This window comes from Pantherophis guttatus, chromosome 8 (genome assembly GCF_059756535.1).
Source record: "Pantherophis guttatus breed Tessera chromosome 8, ASM5975653v1, whole genome shotgun sequence".
Lineage (NCBI taxonomy): Eukaryota > Metazoa > Chordata > Lepidosauria > Squamata > Colubridae > Pantherophis > Pantherophis guttatus.
In genome coordinates this window covers 82,516,999-82,532,269 of record NC_142070.1, presented here as the reverse complement: position 1 = coordinate 82,532,269, position 15,271 = coordinate 82,516,999, and the positions used below count along the sequence as shown (strand labels likewise).

General features: G+C 41.5%; 1 pseudogene; it reads left to right on the top strand.

Moving 5' to 3' along the window:
- LOC117676503 (cytosolic beta-glucosidase-like) overlaps positions 1-15,271 on the top strand; it is a 196,659-nt pseudogene that overhangs the window by 19,989 nt on the left and 161,399 nt on the right.

Below are 15,271 nucleotides of genomic sequence, written 5' to 3'. Positions count from 1 at the left end.
AGGCAACTTCTGCTCCACTGGTTAATTGTCCTCACTGTTAGGAAGTTTCTCCTTAATTCCAGGTTGTTCCTCTCCTTGATTAGTTTCCATCCGTTGCTTCTCATCTTGCCTTCTGGTTCTTTGGAAAATAGGTTGAATTGACCAGGGGAACTTTGATAGCAAGATGCAATTCCTCCATGACATGTTTTTTTTGGCCACGTGTGTCAAGTCCTACGAACGCCTTGTGTGGGTTTACTTGACGAAGCTGCCCTTGAAGCTATCCTGAGTTCCCCATCCTAGCTCTGAACTGCTTATCCATAAACCCAGTCGTTTTTTGCATAAATCCCGGGAAGTGACACAACACAGGAAGGCCGAGTCTGTGCGGGGGTGCGAGGTGTTTGTTCTTGTGCCTTTACAAGAACCGAAGGGTTAAAAAATGCAATGCCAGCACGGCAGATGCTAATGGGGAGAAAGAAAGAAAAAAAAAAGAAAGAAAAGAAAGAAAGATATTTCAGTATTCTCATTAAAGTAAGTAATTTCTCCTCCTTCATGGATGTTTGCACAGTTTTGCTTTTCCGCTGTTAATCATAAAAAGGTCAGCTGGTGGAAAATTAAGTTAATAGGGTCAGTGCAATTTGATGAAAAGTAGTTTGGAGTTGTAGCTTAAAGTAGATGGAGGGTAATGCACCTGATTTTATGGGCTTTTTTTTTTAACATCTGCTCCCAATAAAAAATTTCTGCTCCCTTATCCTAGGATACCTATAATCACCCCGTAATTTACATCACCGAAAACGGCTTCTCTCAAAGTGACCCGAAACTTCCATTGATGACGGTCATCGCTGGGATTATTTTAAGGCTGGCTTTGACGGGAGATTTTAAAAAGGTACAATTTAAGAAATGCGGGACGATCAATTGTGCAAACTTAATGCAATTTTCCTCTGCACTTATTTGCATTTAGCAAATGACGAGTGGCTCTCCAAGTTAATGCACATCTGGATAGGCACATGGCAATTAGGAAGAAAATGGTTTTAGAAAGAGAAGAAGCTTAGATCTCCTACAGCAGAGGTCTTCAAACTAGGCAGCTTTAAGACTTGTGGACTTCAACTCCCAGAATTCCTCAACCATAGCTGGCTGGAGAATTCTGGGAGTTGAAGTCCACAAGTCTTGAAGCTGCCAAGTTTGAAGGCCTCTGTCCTACAGCTTGATGTTGGGGCCAAGGAGAACATCCCTTCATCTGAATTCATGATGCCCAAAAGTCCTATTAATTGGAAGAATACGGGAGGGAAGAAAATAAGAGTGGAACACTGTACTATTGATTTCACAAATATTGACTTCCTGGGAGAAACAGAGATAATAAGGCTCTGCCAGAAATTAAAAGGATTTAGGAGTTTTCCGTAGCTGGGAAGGTGGAAGGTTGGTAGACAGTTCAGGAGGCAAAATGCCCAGTTTTCTGCCTCATTTAGGTGATTCTTCATGGAATTGGTTTTGGTTTTAAAGGAGATCCTGTTTGTGGAACAATCTTTTAGAACTTTTTTTTCTCCCCCAAAATCCCTTTGGTTCTTGGACAACAGCGTGTTCCTAAAACACTTAAACCAAAATTTATGTTGCTAAAGTGAGACATTTGTTAAGTGATCCAAAGGTGCTTTTTTTTCTTTCCTGAGAGGCAAATGGACTTTCTGGTTTTTCTTTGATAACGTTTTGCTTCTCATCCCAGAAGCTTCTTCAGCTCCAACTGGAATGGTGGGGGACGGAAGTCATGGAATCCTGTCAGAGCTGAAGAAGCTTATATACCCGGCAATATACTGGAAAATACTCGGAAAGATACTGCAAAAGATCATCAAAAAACAGATCTGCCAACACCTAGAAACGAGTAAAGTAATAACTAGCAGTCAGCACGGGTTTGTTAAAAACAGATCATGCCAAACCAATCTTATTTCATTCTTCAACATAGTGACTAAATTAGTAGACCAGTGAAATACTGTCAACATAATATACTTAGACTTCAGTAAGGCATTCGACAAAGTAGACCACAACCTCCTTCTTCATAAGCTAGAAAAATGTGTGATAGCTAGCTTCACCACCAGATGGATTCGCAACTGGCTGACAAACCGTACTCAACGAGTAGTCCCGGGACACTGTGACCGTCATAAATATGAACCAGTTGCCAAACGGCCGAATTTTGGTCACATGATCATGGGGATGTTGTCGCAGTCATAAGTGTGAAAAACAGTCATAACCCACTTTTTTTCAATGTTGTCGTAACTTTGACTGGCCAAACTGTTGTAAGTTGAGGTTTAGTCTACCGAAAATGGGCAACAAAAGCCGGCTGGATGATTTTGGGCTGGTCACTCTTTCTCAGTCCAATCCTACCTCAGAGGGTTGTTGTGATGGGGAAACTAGGAGGAGAAAGCACGTTGGATATGTTCCCCTCCTTGAGTTGCTTAGAAAATAATAATGGCAGGAATATAAATAAATAAATACCAATTGCAAGCAAACAATTGCATTTATTCCTTGATTTACAATTGAAAATATAGTGGAGAAGCAGAAGGGAAAACCAAAAAAAAAAAACACCAGGTGTATGAAAAGTCAGCAAAGGGAAATGGATGTCCGGTCTCTTATTTCCAGCTGCAGTGATTATAAGGTATAAAACTCTTACTTATCGAGGCATAACGCTCAAATACCTAGGACAAATGCTCTTAAACAACGTTGCCGTTTTATAATTTAGTCCTTAATATCCAGCAGCAGGCCTCTTAAATCTTACCTGGGAATTTGCTCAGTAGCTACACCGTTCAATCTCTTTTTTTTTTTTCCGACCTATCCTTAAATGGTGCTCTTGTCGCTAAAGTTAATACTTTCAGGATCCCAGGTTTTAAATGTGTGAACGTTTGAACAACTGTCAGATTATCTTTCTTTTTTCTTTTTTTCCTATTACCGTTCAGAAGTAAAAATGCTCAGCAGTTGCTTCTGCGGGAATAATACCAGAATCAAGCTCCATACGGACTGATCTATTCATTTTTCCCCCACCCCACCCCTCACTCCAATGATGGAGAATCAATTTAGCAGTGAGAAAATGAGGTAGGCGCAAGGTTTCCGGCCATAGTATTACCAACTTGGCTAACAAAACCCAACTTTTTAGACACAGAATTATGCCTCCGTTAGCCCAGCAGTCCCAAACGGCTGAGATGGTTTTATAATGGACACCTCTCGGTTCGTAATGACAACTTGTCAATTATATTTATTGAAGACTGCAGTAAAAATTGTAAAAAGGTGTGTGTGTGTGTGTGTGTGTGTAGAGGTATACATATTTCAATCTACAGGAGTTCAAACTTAGAAATAGGCCCTCGTCCACTTCCCCAGACAAAAGGGGGAGAAGTGAAGCCATTGCACGCAGCCCATTAAATGTGCATTTTCATTAAATGGAGCCTCTGCGTTCAGAAATGGCAGGGAGACGCAGAGAGTCCCAAGGTATTTGAGAAGGCGAAACACAAATTTCTGCAGCTAATGTATAATGGAACAAATGTTTTCAGAGAGAATCGATGAGAGACCTAAATAACAAAGAGATTTAGTCAAGAAATATGTTTGAGTTTAGGTAATAAAGATTATTGAGCAAACTATAACCCCCCCGAAATCTTATTTAACGTAACTCCTTATACTGACAAGTGTTTCCTGAATTATTATTTTACAGTGGAAAGTTTTCCTATAACTTTTTGGTTATATCTGTTCCTTTGCTTGGCTCTTACTCATCTTCAGAATTCTCTCCTTGTGTGGGTCTGTTTAAATTCTTTAGTGCGTATTTATATATTTACCAGCATACATTGTTCAACTCTTGTTGGAAATGGCACAAACTTTAAACATGGAACTCAAAACAAGTTTGGTATACAGACTAACCCCACTATAAATCTCTGCTAAAATTGGATAGCCCTGGATATCAATGTGTGCCTTTGCTTGCTTTGGTATATGTTTCAGATAATTCTGTCAGCCTTTGATAGATAGCATAAAATAAAGTGCTTTTCCAAGAGGCAACTGGACTTCCTTTGTTTTTGCTTGAAAATTTTGCTTCTCACCCAAGAACTGAAGAAAGCTTCTTGGATGAGGAGTGAAAAGTCTTCAAGGAAAAACAAAAGAAGTCCAGTCAGAGCTGAAGAAGCTTCTTGGATGAGAAGCAAAAGGTCTTCAAAGAAAAACAAAGAAAGTCCAGTCAGAGCTGAAGAAGCTTCTTGGATGAGAAGCGAAAGGTCTTCAAAGAAAAAACAAGGAAGTCCAGTTGCCTCTTGAAAAAAGCACCTTTGGGACAGTCGTGGCCTGGATGACTGAGAACCTCCACAGATGTTTACTCGTCTTTCATGCCCTGTGACCAAAAGAATGTGGTCATTACTGGAGATAAGTTCACCGGCATAAGATGATCCTTTATCTACTTGAATGATACCTTTCTTAAAAAAGGATCTTGAGCTATTATCCGTTTCCAAAGGAAGAGCCCACTCTCTTGTTCCTGATTTAAAGTAAAATGTTAATTGGCATCTTTTGTGGTGAAGAAGAAAGGGCAAATTCACACAAGTAACCCATTATTCTTGGCAAGGGGATCCCTCTTTTCCCCTCCTTTCCCCATGTGTTATTATTTCGCGCAATCATCCAGGTGTTTAGACTGGATTGGGCCTTTTTATCCACCTATGGAGTTCTTCCCAAGGATTTGGGATAGACAGATGTTGTTGCCTGATGGTATTAAAGGTATGGCATTAATGGGTTCTAAGTTGCTTCTTTATTTATATTATTATTATTATTATTATTATTATTATTATTATTATTATTATTATTATTAACTTTATTCATTAAACATGAAACTCAGTCAACTGAACATTCAAAGATGCGTCACAAATACCATTGACTGGTTCTAATGGTTGATACGGGTTGCTGCCAGCCTCCTAGGTATCAACCAAGTACCTTCTTAAGATGTACAATAGAACCGGTAGTGGAAATTTTGAGTAGTTTGGAGAACCGGTAAATACCACTTCTGACTGGGCCCACCTCCATCTATTCTCTGTCTCCCGAGTCCCAGCTGATTGGGAGGAAATGGGGATTTTGCAGTATCCTTCCCCTGCCACGCCCACCAAGCGTGGTTCCTGGAAGAGGATCCAGGTTTTCACTTCCGTGTGAAGAAGTCTGGGGGGGTCTATTAAGCCTTGACTTCAAAAGTTAAAAATACCAAATTATGCAAGCAAAGTTCAAGACCACAGTCGATCATTCAGTTGACCAGGTACAGATGCTAGCTTGCTTTTAAAGTTGAAGTGGAGAAGGATAATTTTCTCTAAAATATCCACAGTGCCTTTTAAGGTAGGTCAGGCTCAGAGAGTTCGCAAACTTGCCCGATCAATCCCCCATTCAGCAAGTTTAATTGGTCGGACAGGAATTTAAACTTGCTCCAATGAACTACATGAATTTTCTTGACACGTCTTTAAATTCCCAACCTTGTGTCAGAGTTAACTTAAAAAAAAATAAAAAAATCTGGGCATTATGTGAAGGCAAGAACCTAATCAATGTATAATCAAGGAAGTTCTTCCAGACCTCACTGGCATTTAATTAGCCTTGCAACATCTTGCAGCCTCCGAATTCATTTGGGTTTTATAGGCCTTCTTTCTTTTTCCCGTAGCGGGGAGCCTTGGGTCGTAGAGATTGTAGCTGCGTTTTGTGTAACTGGAGGTGGCAGTGTTTTGCTACCTCCGTTTCATGTTCTCTTTCAGAGGCAGAAAAAAAAAATCTCCTCCAATTCTTTCATCTCTAATCTGTTGATGTTAAATAAGCTTGGGATAGGCACCTGTTGCCGGCTTGTAACAGGAAAGGAAGATTTAATGCGATATGAAAAATGTCTTTTATTTAAACAAAACAAAATTTAAAAAAAAAAGCTTTTGCAGAGCTACAGTTTCACTGGGCAGCCAGATGTATAGGTTGGTGTTTTTGAAAAAACACACATGCAGAAAGTTTAAAAAAAAACAAAACTGTACACAAAATCCAGCATGACACTGTGATGATGTGTATATTGAAGCCTAGGAAGATTCAAGTTCAATATAAGGAAGCAGGAGGGTGGAAGCTCATTCTCCGAGCTTGTGGGTTGGTTTCCAAACATTTCATTACCAGTCTAGGTAACATCTTCAGTGCTATTTAAGAAGGGCAGATGCTTAGACAGTGCTTTACGTTCCTCTTTAAGCAGTTTACAGAGTCAGCCTATTGACCCCAATGATCTGGGTCCTCATTTACCGACCTTGGAAGGATGGAAAGCTGAATCAACCTTGAGCCGGTCAGAATCGAACTGGCAGTCGGCAGAATTAGCCTACAATACTGCATTCTAAAACCACTGCGCCACCAGGAAGAAGAATGAGACAGGGAATTAAGAGAGGAAGGAAAGAAGGAAGGAAGGAAGGAAGGAAGGAAGGAAGGAAGGAAGGAAGGAAGGAAGGAAGACTAGCAATAGCACTTAGACTTATATACCGCTTCACAGTGCTTTTACAGCCCTCTCTAAGTGGTCCTCATTTTAGCGACCTTGGAAGGACGGGAGGCTGAGTCAACTTTGAGCCTGGTGAGAATTGAACTGCTGGCAGTGGGCAGAGTTAGCCTGCAATAATGCAGTTCTAGCTGCTGCGCCATCACGGTTCTTTACAAATGCTTTGTAAAGAGTCAGAATGGTGAGTTATGGTTTGGAGTATGTCATGGAGCCCCTTCTTGCTAGACTCCAGGAAGGTTTTTGGTCTTTCCAGGAGGGAATTGTGATCGGACATCATACCAAGTCACATAACTCCCGGACACTGGAGCCATCATAAATAAGATTCATTTGCAATATTAAGTAGTTTATGTTTGTTTTTTCTGAGTTTAAGGAGTTAAGGACCTAGGGAGAATATGAAATGTAATAATTTGTTAGCACATTTTAGTTTTTGGTTTGTGAATGCTGTACCCTGTGCTCGTTCTGGGAAGTCTAGGGAGGGGGGTGGGGGGAGGGAAGGAAAGGGAGGGTGGGAAGGGGAGGGTGGGGTTGAGGGGGGAAGGGTGTGTGTGTGGGGGGGTGAAAATGTTTGTATTTTTCATAAAACTTTTCAATAAAAAAAATAATAAATAAGATTCATTTGCCAAGCGTTCGAATTTTGATCACATAACCCTGGGGGATACTGCAACGGTCATAAAGGTGAAAAATGGTCATAAAGTCACTTTTTCCAGTGCTGTTGTAACATTGAATAGTCACTGAATGAAGAACTTGTAAATCAAGGACTGCTTGAGGTTGGTGTGGGAGAAAGAGAGTGAAGACAGCTTCTCCCTGCAGGTTCCCCTATATTTTATGGGGCAAGCAATCTGCTTTAATTTGGCACAGCTTCTGTCTGTAGGTGAGGGACCACAAGGGCAGCCTCCTTAGAAGGACTTCAGCCTGTCTTTTTCAGTTTCTGGGAGCCTGACAGTGAGGGAATAGTTTATTGTCTGTGAAGTGAACTGGCGCTGCTAATCTTTCAGAATTTGATTAATTGTCAGAGAAAAATGTTTGCAGGAGTGAAGATGGGTCCAAGTTTAGCTGAAACCGATCACACTGTTTTGACAAGAGAATATAAGATGCAAACTCTCCTGGATTATTATTTTTTTAAAAACAACAACAACAATGCAACTTTCTCCTTCAAGTCATTCTACCTGGGACGAGTTTAGGATGGAATAAAGATTTGTTTATTTATTCAATTTCTATTGCTGCCCATCTCAGCCGAGTAACCTTCTGGATACCCCTGGCAAGACTTAGATAAGGAAAAACAGTCCAAGGTAACCAAAGAACTTGAGTTCTTCCCTTAATTTCGGCCTTTTTACTAATCCTCTCTATTTTCCCATTAAATTTTCCTAACTTTTCATCTTCTGACTCTTCACTCTTAATTCAATTTGATAACTCGATCCCAGTGGTCAAATCCAATTTTTTTTACTACCGGTTCTGTGGGCGCCGCTTGGTGGGTGTGGTGTGGCTTGGTGGGTGTGGCAGGGGAAGGATTTTGCAAAATCTCCATTCCCACCCCATTCCAGGGAAAGGATACTGCAAAATCCCCATTCTTTCCCCACTCCTGGAAGAAGGATATTGCAAAATCTCCATTCCCACCCCACACCAGGGGAAGGATACTGTAAAATCTCTATTCCTACCTCACTCCCAGGGAAGAATATTACAAAATCTCCATTCCCACCCCACTCTAGGGGAAGGATACTGCAAAATCTCCATTCCCACTCCATTCCAGGTGAAGTATACTGCAAAATCTCCACTCCCACCCCGCTCCAGGGAAAGGATACTGCAAAATCTCCATTCCCACCTGACTCCCAGGAAAGGATATTACAAAATCTCCATTCCCACCCCACTCTGGGGCCAGCCAGAGGTGGTATTTGCTGGTTCTCCAAACTACTCAAAATTTCTGCTACCGGTTCTCCAGAACCTCTCAGAACCTGCTGGATTTCATCCTTGCTCTATCCTAAAAACCATCGCAGACCCCTGTTCATCCTTTTTTTCCCATCCTGGTCCTCCTAACTTTCTTCCAATTGATTAAGGTTAGTAATATTATTACTGTTTGCTATATGTTTATTTTTTTTTTCAATTAGACATTTTAGGTGAAAATAATAACAATACCGATAAAATTAATTAAAGAGCGTAACAAAAGAGAGCACGAATAAGCGTGGAAGAGAAACATAAGAGGCATAAGTTTCAAGTATATCATCAATTAATTATAAACTATTGAATATAATATATTATGAAACTAAAGATGCAAAATAAATCAATAAATAAAAATCTAAGCAGGGATAAATATCAGGAACTGCAGTCAACACAGTATGACTCGCTAAATATAGCTGTAAACTGCAGTAATTTACATCAACACAGAAAGCCTGATTTAAATATTAAGAGATTAAAATAAAAGTTCTGTGCATTGAAGGCTTTTCAAGTTATGCACCCTTCCCAGCAAATTAATTAAATACATTTTAACCTACTAACTACGTTGTAAAATTCAAGTCCAGCCCATTGTATGCATCTCCCAAAAAAAAAAATAGGAATAAACCATGGATTGCAACAGACGAGGCAGATTCTCATATCTTTATTCATCGTTGAAAATTCATCTAATTGTAGCCCAATCCTTGATTTACGGCTACAGTTGGAGCTGGAACTTCCGTCGCTAAGTGGGGCAGTCTTTAAATGAGGGATGCCCCCAGTTTGTGGGGGCAATAAGCTGACTTTGTATAAATATACAAAAGGATGAAGGCTATTGCTTAGCGCATTGTAAGCCGCCCTGAGTCTCCGGAGAAGGGCGGCATATAAATCGAATTTAAAAAAAAAAAAAAAAATCTATGCCTTTTTTTTTGTCACTGCCAATAAGCAAATCGCGTGGTTATTAAACAGAGCCCACTTTTCTTAAGGACTTTGCTTTTCGGAAACCCCCTGAGAAAGCCATCGATGGTGATCCCATGATCCTGGGATGCTGCAAATGCCCAAATTTTGACCATATAACCTTCTGAACGCTGCTGCAGCAGTTGCAAGTGTGAGGTCCTGTCACAAGTCACTGTTTTCAGCAAAGAGTGATTGCAAGACAAAAACTACCTGTCCTAAAGGTGCTTTTTTTCAAGAGGCAACTGGACTTTCTGGCTTTTTCTTTGAAGACATTTAACTTCTCGTCCAAGAAGCTTCTTCAGCTCTGACTGGATGGTGGGGAAGGGAAGGGTTTATACTCCTTGCAGACAGCTGGACATTTGCATCCTTTTAGCAGGTTGTTAAGGTCACTTGGAAGTTTATCTGTGTCCTCAGAGTCACTTGAGTGGTGTAAATAAGTGTGGAGCCTTCTTGGAACTGCTGAAAGGACCGTGTTGTAGATGGGAGATAGATGATGTTGTATCCCTCCATCTCTGTTGAAGGAAGGTAGTTCAATTTTGACACAGATGGCCTCTTTGGCTCCTCTTTCAAACCAGCTGTCCTCTCTGTCCAAAATGTGGGCTTTGCTTTCTTCAAAAGAATGGCCTTCGTTTTTTAAATGCAGATGGACCACTGAATCTTGTCCCGATGGGTTTAGAATAGAATAGAATAGAATAACAGAGTTGGAAGGGACCTTGGAGGTCTTCTAGGCCAACCCCCTGCTTAGGCAGGAAACCCTACGCCACTTCAGACAAATGGTTATCCAACATCTTAAAGATGGTTATCCAACATCTTCTTAAAAACTTCCAGTTTTGGAGCTCTGTTCTCCTGTGCTGTGCCATGTGTTCATGAAGTGGTTGTTTTGTTTCCCCAATTCCAAAATGTGGCTGTTGCTGCCTTCAAAAGAATGGCCTTTGTCTCTTAAATGCTGAATTTTGTCCTGATGGGTTTGTTCTCCTATGTTGTGCCGTGCGTCTATGAAGTGGTTTGAAGGACTACCTATACTTGACGTGTTTTCTCCTGAATTAACAGGAAGTTATAATTATTATGCAATGATCTTACCTTAGAAACTATTCCGTTATCCTTTGGGCATATGCCATTAATAATACATGATAGGTTTGCTGGATTGGCTAGGAGGAAAAACAAAATCCAGAAAACTGTCGAAGACAAATTATTCTCACATCTGTAATTTCTGCAGAGAAATACAGGTGGTTCCCGACTTAAAAGAGTCCATTTAGTGACCCTTCAAAGTTACAACAGCACTGGAAGAAGTGACTTACGACTATTTTTCACATTTAACAACTCACTTAACAAATGTTCCACTTACCAACAGAATTTAGGGGCTCAATTGTGGTCGTAACTCGAGGCCTAGCTCTAGTCCGGGCATCTCCAAGTGCGAATATATGTGTTGGCAATTTAATGAGCGAATGAGAAATTTAAAGACTCTAATTTGTTTTTCTTATCTTTAATTTAGACATATTAGCACATAAATAGCAGCAGTAATTATTATCTCTATAGTAATGCTCTGGGTTGACAGCTTCTCTTGTTTAGAAAGAGAGAAAACTGACCTTCAGGCTCGTTTATTAGTGGTGGGAAATAGTGAGAACTTTTTATAGGGGTTCCACCTTCATTCCCCAAGTGAACTTGAATGGGAGACGCTTTCTTTTTTCACCTTTCCAAAGAGAGTGAATACAGCTATTTTTAAACTAGGCTCCAGAGAGCCTAATATCTTGCTTTTATTTTGGTTTTAAATTGTGTTGGGTTTGGGAGATCTATAATTGTATTATAATAGGCTTGGGAACTGCTTGCTCCTTTAGTGCAGAAAACAATAGCTTACAAGTTTCTAAATGGAGGAATATATAAATTGGGTTTATGACTTGCATCATTATTAGTCTAATGAGAGGATCTGTTTAAAATCATATAAACTTCCTTCCTTCCTTCCTTCCTCCCTCCCTCCCTGCTTCCTGCCTTCTCTTTCTCTTTCTTTCTTTCTTTCTTTCTTTCTTTCTTTCTTTCTTTCTTTCTTTCTTTCTTTCCTTCCTTCCTTCCTTCCTTCCTTCCTCCCTCCCTCCCTCCTCCCTCCCTTCCTCCCTCCCTTCCTGCTTCCTGCTTCCTGACTTCTCTTTCTGTTTCCTTCCTTCCTTCCTTCTTTCCTCCCTCCCTCCCTTCCTTCCTCCCTCCCTCTCTCCCTCCCTCCCTTCCTGCTTCCTGCCTTCTCTTTCTGTTTCCTTCCTTCTTTCCTTCCTCCCTCCCTCCCTGCTTCCTGCCTTCTCTTTGTTTCCTTATTTCTTTCTTTCCTTACTCCCTCCCTTCCTTCCTGCTTCCTTCCTTCCTCCCTCCCTCCCTGCTGCCTGCCTTCTCTTTCTGTCTCCTGCCTGCCTGCTTGCATCCTCACCTCCCCTTCCTCCAAACCTTATAACTTTTCTGCTTTTGTCACAGTTGAGCCCTAGTCCTTTTCATTCACTAGGATGAAAAGAACTATAATCGATCCCTTATCCAATCTGTGACTTGTCATTGGATAGATGAAGTCCAACATGTTCAAATGGCACCAGATTAGAGAAGCTGGTTTGGCAATTTGAAGATTGTATAGATCAAAATATTATAGCCGTGAAAGAGGGGCGAGATTTGACCAATACCTGAACTGAATGCTAGGTTAGGAGGAAGAGGAGGAGGAAGAGAAGGAGGAGGAAGAGGAAGAAGAGGAAGAGGAGGAGGAGAAGAAGGAGAAGGAGAAGGAGAAGGAGAAGGAGAAAAAGAAGAAGAAGAAGAAGAAGAAGAAGAAGAAGAAGAAGAAGAAGAAGAAGAAGAAGAAGAAGAAGAAGAAGAAGAAGAAGAAGAAGACACTATAACTAAAAGGAATTTTTGGATGAATGAAGTTGGCGTAGAGACATCATGTATTATAATGTCCAAAACCAAAAAAAAAAAAAAAGGATTAATAGGTGAACTTGAGAAAATACCTCTACACAATTGAAAAGGAAAGTTATTTCAATGAAGGAACCAAAGGAGCTGTCAAAGAGATATGAAGACCCATAAATTGCTGTCATAACTCTCCAAGAATGAAAAGTCCTCGCAGAGACCGAGTGTCCTAAGGTGCAAAGCTAATATAGAGATCAAGGAGAAGGAAGTATGGAAGAAAGAGCCACAAGAAAGAGATAGCTAATGTGTAAGACAAGACAAATGATGTGCTTGGTTGTACACCTGAAATGGTTCTTTTGGCTGTTGTGACCACCTATGGTGGTTAATTAATTAGACAACCTTCCTGATACAGTGATTAATGGGCAGGCTGGATGTAAATAGATCTATGCTAATTAATAATATAGCTGTCACCTGAGAACTTGGTCACAGGAGTAGGCAGTGAGAACTAACTTTCTGGGCAACAGTTCCTTGGTGACACATTACCTGGGGTAACCACATGGGAGATAGAGAACATCATTCTCCACCCATGGCAGGTAAATTTGCATGTGAGTCATCCTAATGTTCTTCTCTCTCTCTCTCTTTCATTTTCTGTCTCTTCTCTCTTCTCTCTCTCCCTCTCTCTCTTTTCTCTGTCTCTTCTCTCTCCTCTCTCTCCCTCTCTCTCTTTTCTCTCTCTCTCCTCTCTCTCCCTCTCTCTCTTTTCTCTCTCTCTCCCTTCTCTCCCTCTCTCCTCTCTCTCTCCCCCTCTCCTCTCTCTCTCTCGTTCTCTATCTCCTCTCTCCCTCTCCCCCACCCTCTCTCTTCATGAAACCGGTTTTTCAGTCCTATCAGAAGAGAGTAGGACTCACAGGGAACTGCTGTTGAAGACAACTCAACAAAAATTGAGATAATCCTAGAATGCAGGTGACAGAGTTCCAACGGGGGACTAATCAACGTGAACAGGTGTTGAAGGAGCTCCATTACCTTCAGAGCTCTTTGCAAAATGCTGGTAAGTTGTCTATAGAAACTGGGGATCTTAGGTAACATCTGCTGGCCCAGGAGCCATTAATCTGCGGAGGGCTTTTGTTGGTACTTTTCTTCAAGAGCAGCTGAGCCAGGTGCTAAGCAGAAGAAACCATTTATGGAACTTGGTCTCCTAGGAAGATCACTTGGCACTGTTTCTGTTAATGGCTTCAGTGCTGGGCCATCTTTTCTATCTCCTCGGTCTTTCAGACATTGGAAACATAGATTTTTGGATTTAAATCTTAAGACGCTCTTATCTAGGCGTACATCCAGTTTAACTTAATAAGACATGGTCTGCTGAGGACCATGGTTGATGAAGGTTGGTATTTAAGGAGGATGGAGCATTGCTGATTTTAAACAGCATTGTTTCCATGCGGTTTTCAGTCTGAGTTTCATAGAATAGAATTCTTTATTGGCCAAGTGTGATTGGACACACAAGGAATCTGTCTTGGTGCATAAGCTCTCACTGTACATAAAAGAAAAGATACGTTCATCAAGAATCATAAGGTTCAACACTTAATGATAGTCATAGGGAACAAATAAGCAATCAAATCATATTAGGAAACAATAAATATAAATCTTAAGGATACCAGCAACAAGGTTACAGTCATACAGTCATAAGTGGGAGGAGATGGGAGATGGGAACGTTGAGAAGATCAATAGTAGTGAAGACTTAGTAAATAGTTTGACAGTGTTGAGGGGATTATTTGTTTAGCAGAGTGATGGTGTTTGGGAAAAAACTGCCCTTTTTTCTAGTTGTTCTGGTGTGCAGTGCTCTATAGCCTCGTTTTGAGGGTAGGAGTTGAAACAGTTGATGTCCAGGATGCGAGGGGTCTGTAGATATTTTCCCAGCCCTCTTTTAGACTCGTGCAGTAGACAGGTCCTCCATGGAAGGCAGGTTGTTTTTTCTGAAGTTCTAATGATCCTCTGAAGTCTCTTGTCTCTCTTGTTGGGTTGCAGAACCAAACCAGACAGTTATGGAGGTGCAGATGACAGACTCAAGAATTCCTCTGGAGAACTGGATCAGCAACTCCTTGGGCAGTTTGAGCTTCCTGAGTTGGCGCAGAAAGAACATTCTTTGTTCTGCTTTTTTTGATGACATTTTTGATTAGATGATTAGATTCAATCTTGTGGTGACTGGGCATTTTCCACAGTGAATAAGGAAGATCTTGTTGTTCAGCAGCCTTGATCATAGGGGAGCGAGAGCTTGTGGTCTTCTAATGGGGGGCAGGGTCCTCTTTCTAAGTACCGGTAACCAGTTTTCTGATAAAGGGGCGAAAAAGGGCCTTTCTGTTAAGCGAATCAGGATCCCTGGCTAGTCCAGAACAATTTTTTTCTACCTGAAGCAATACAGAAAGTCTTAGGGTCCTCCACTCTACTTAAAAAAGTGGATTATAGGTTAATTCAGCAATGTTACCATTCCATTAAGCCGTAGCTGTACATATCTGTGTTCCAAAAGAGGGGAACAAGGAAGCAAAGAGGATTGAGTATTGCTTGAAATCTTCCATCAATCCCTCAGAATAGAGCTGGAAGGGACCTTGGAGGTCTTCTAGCCCAACCCTCTGCTCAAGCAGCAGACCCTACACCAGGGATGGCTAACCTTTTTCCCATCGCGTGCCAGGAGCAGGGGAGTGTGTGGGGGGGTTGCACGTGGCCACACCCATAATTCTATGTGTCCCATGCATGCACGCGTGACCCCCCCACCCGCTCCCACCCGCTCCTGGCACGCAATGTCCTGGTGGGCCCGGTAGGCCCGTTTTTCTCTCTCCCCGGGCTCCAGAGCCTTTCTAGGAGTCTGGGGAGGGTGAAAAGAGCCTTCCCCAACTCCCCTGGAGGCCCTCTGGAGGCGAGAAATGCCTGTTTGCCAACTTCTGGTCCCACCTAGAAAGGCTCTGGAGCCTGGGGAGAGAGAAAAACGGGCCTCCCCCACCATCCCCTGAGGCCCTCTGGAGGCAGGAAACAGCCTGTTTCCCTACTTCTGGT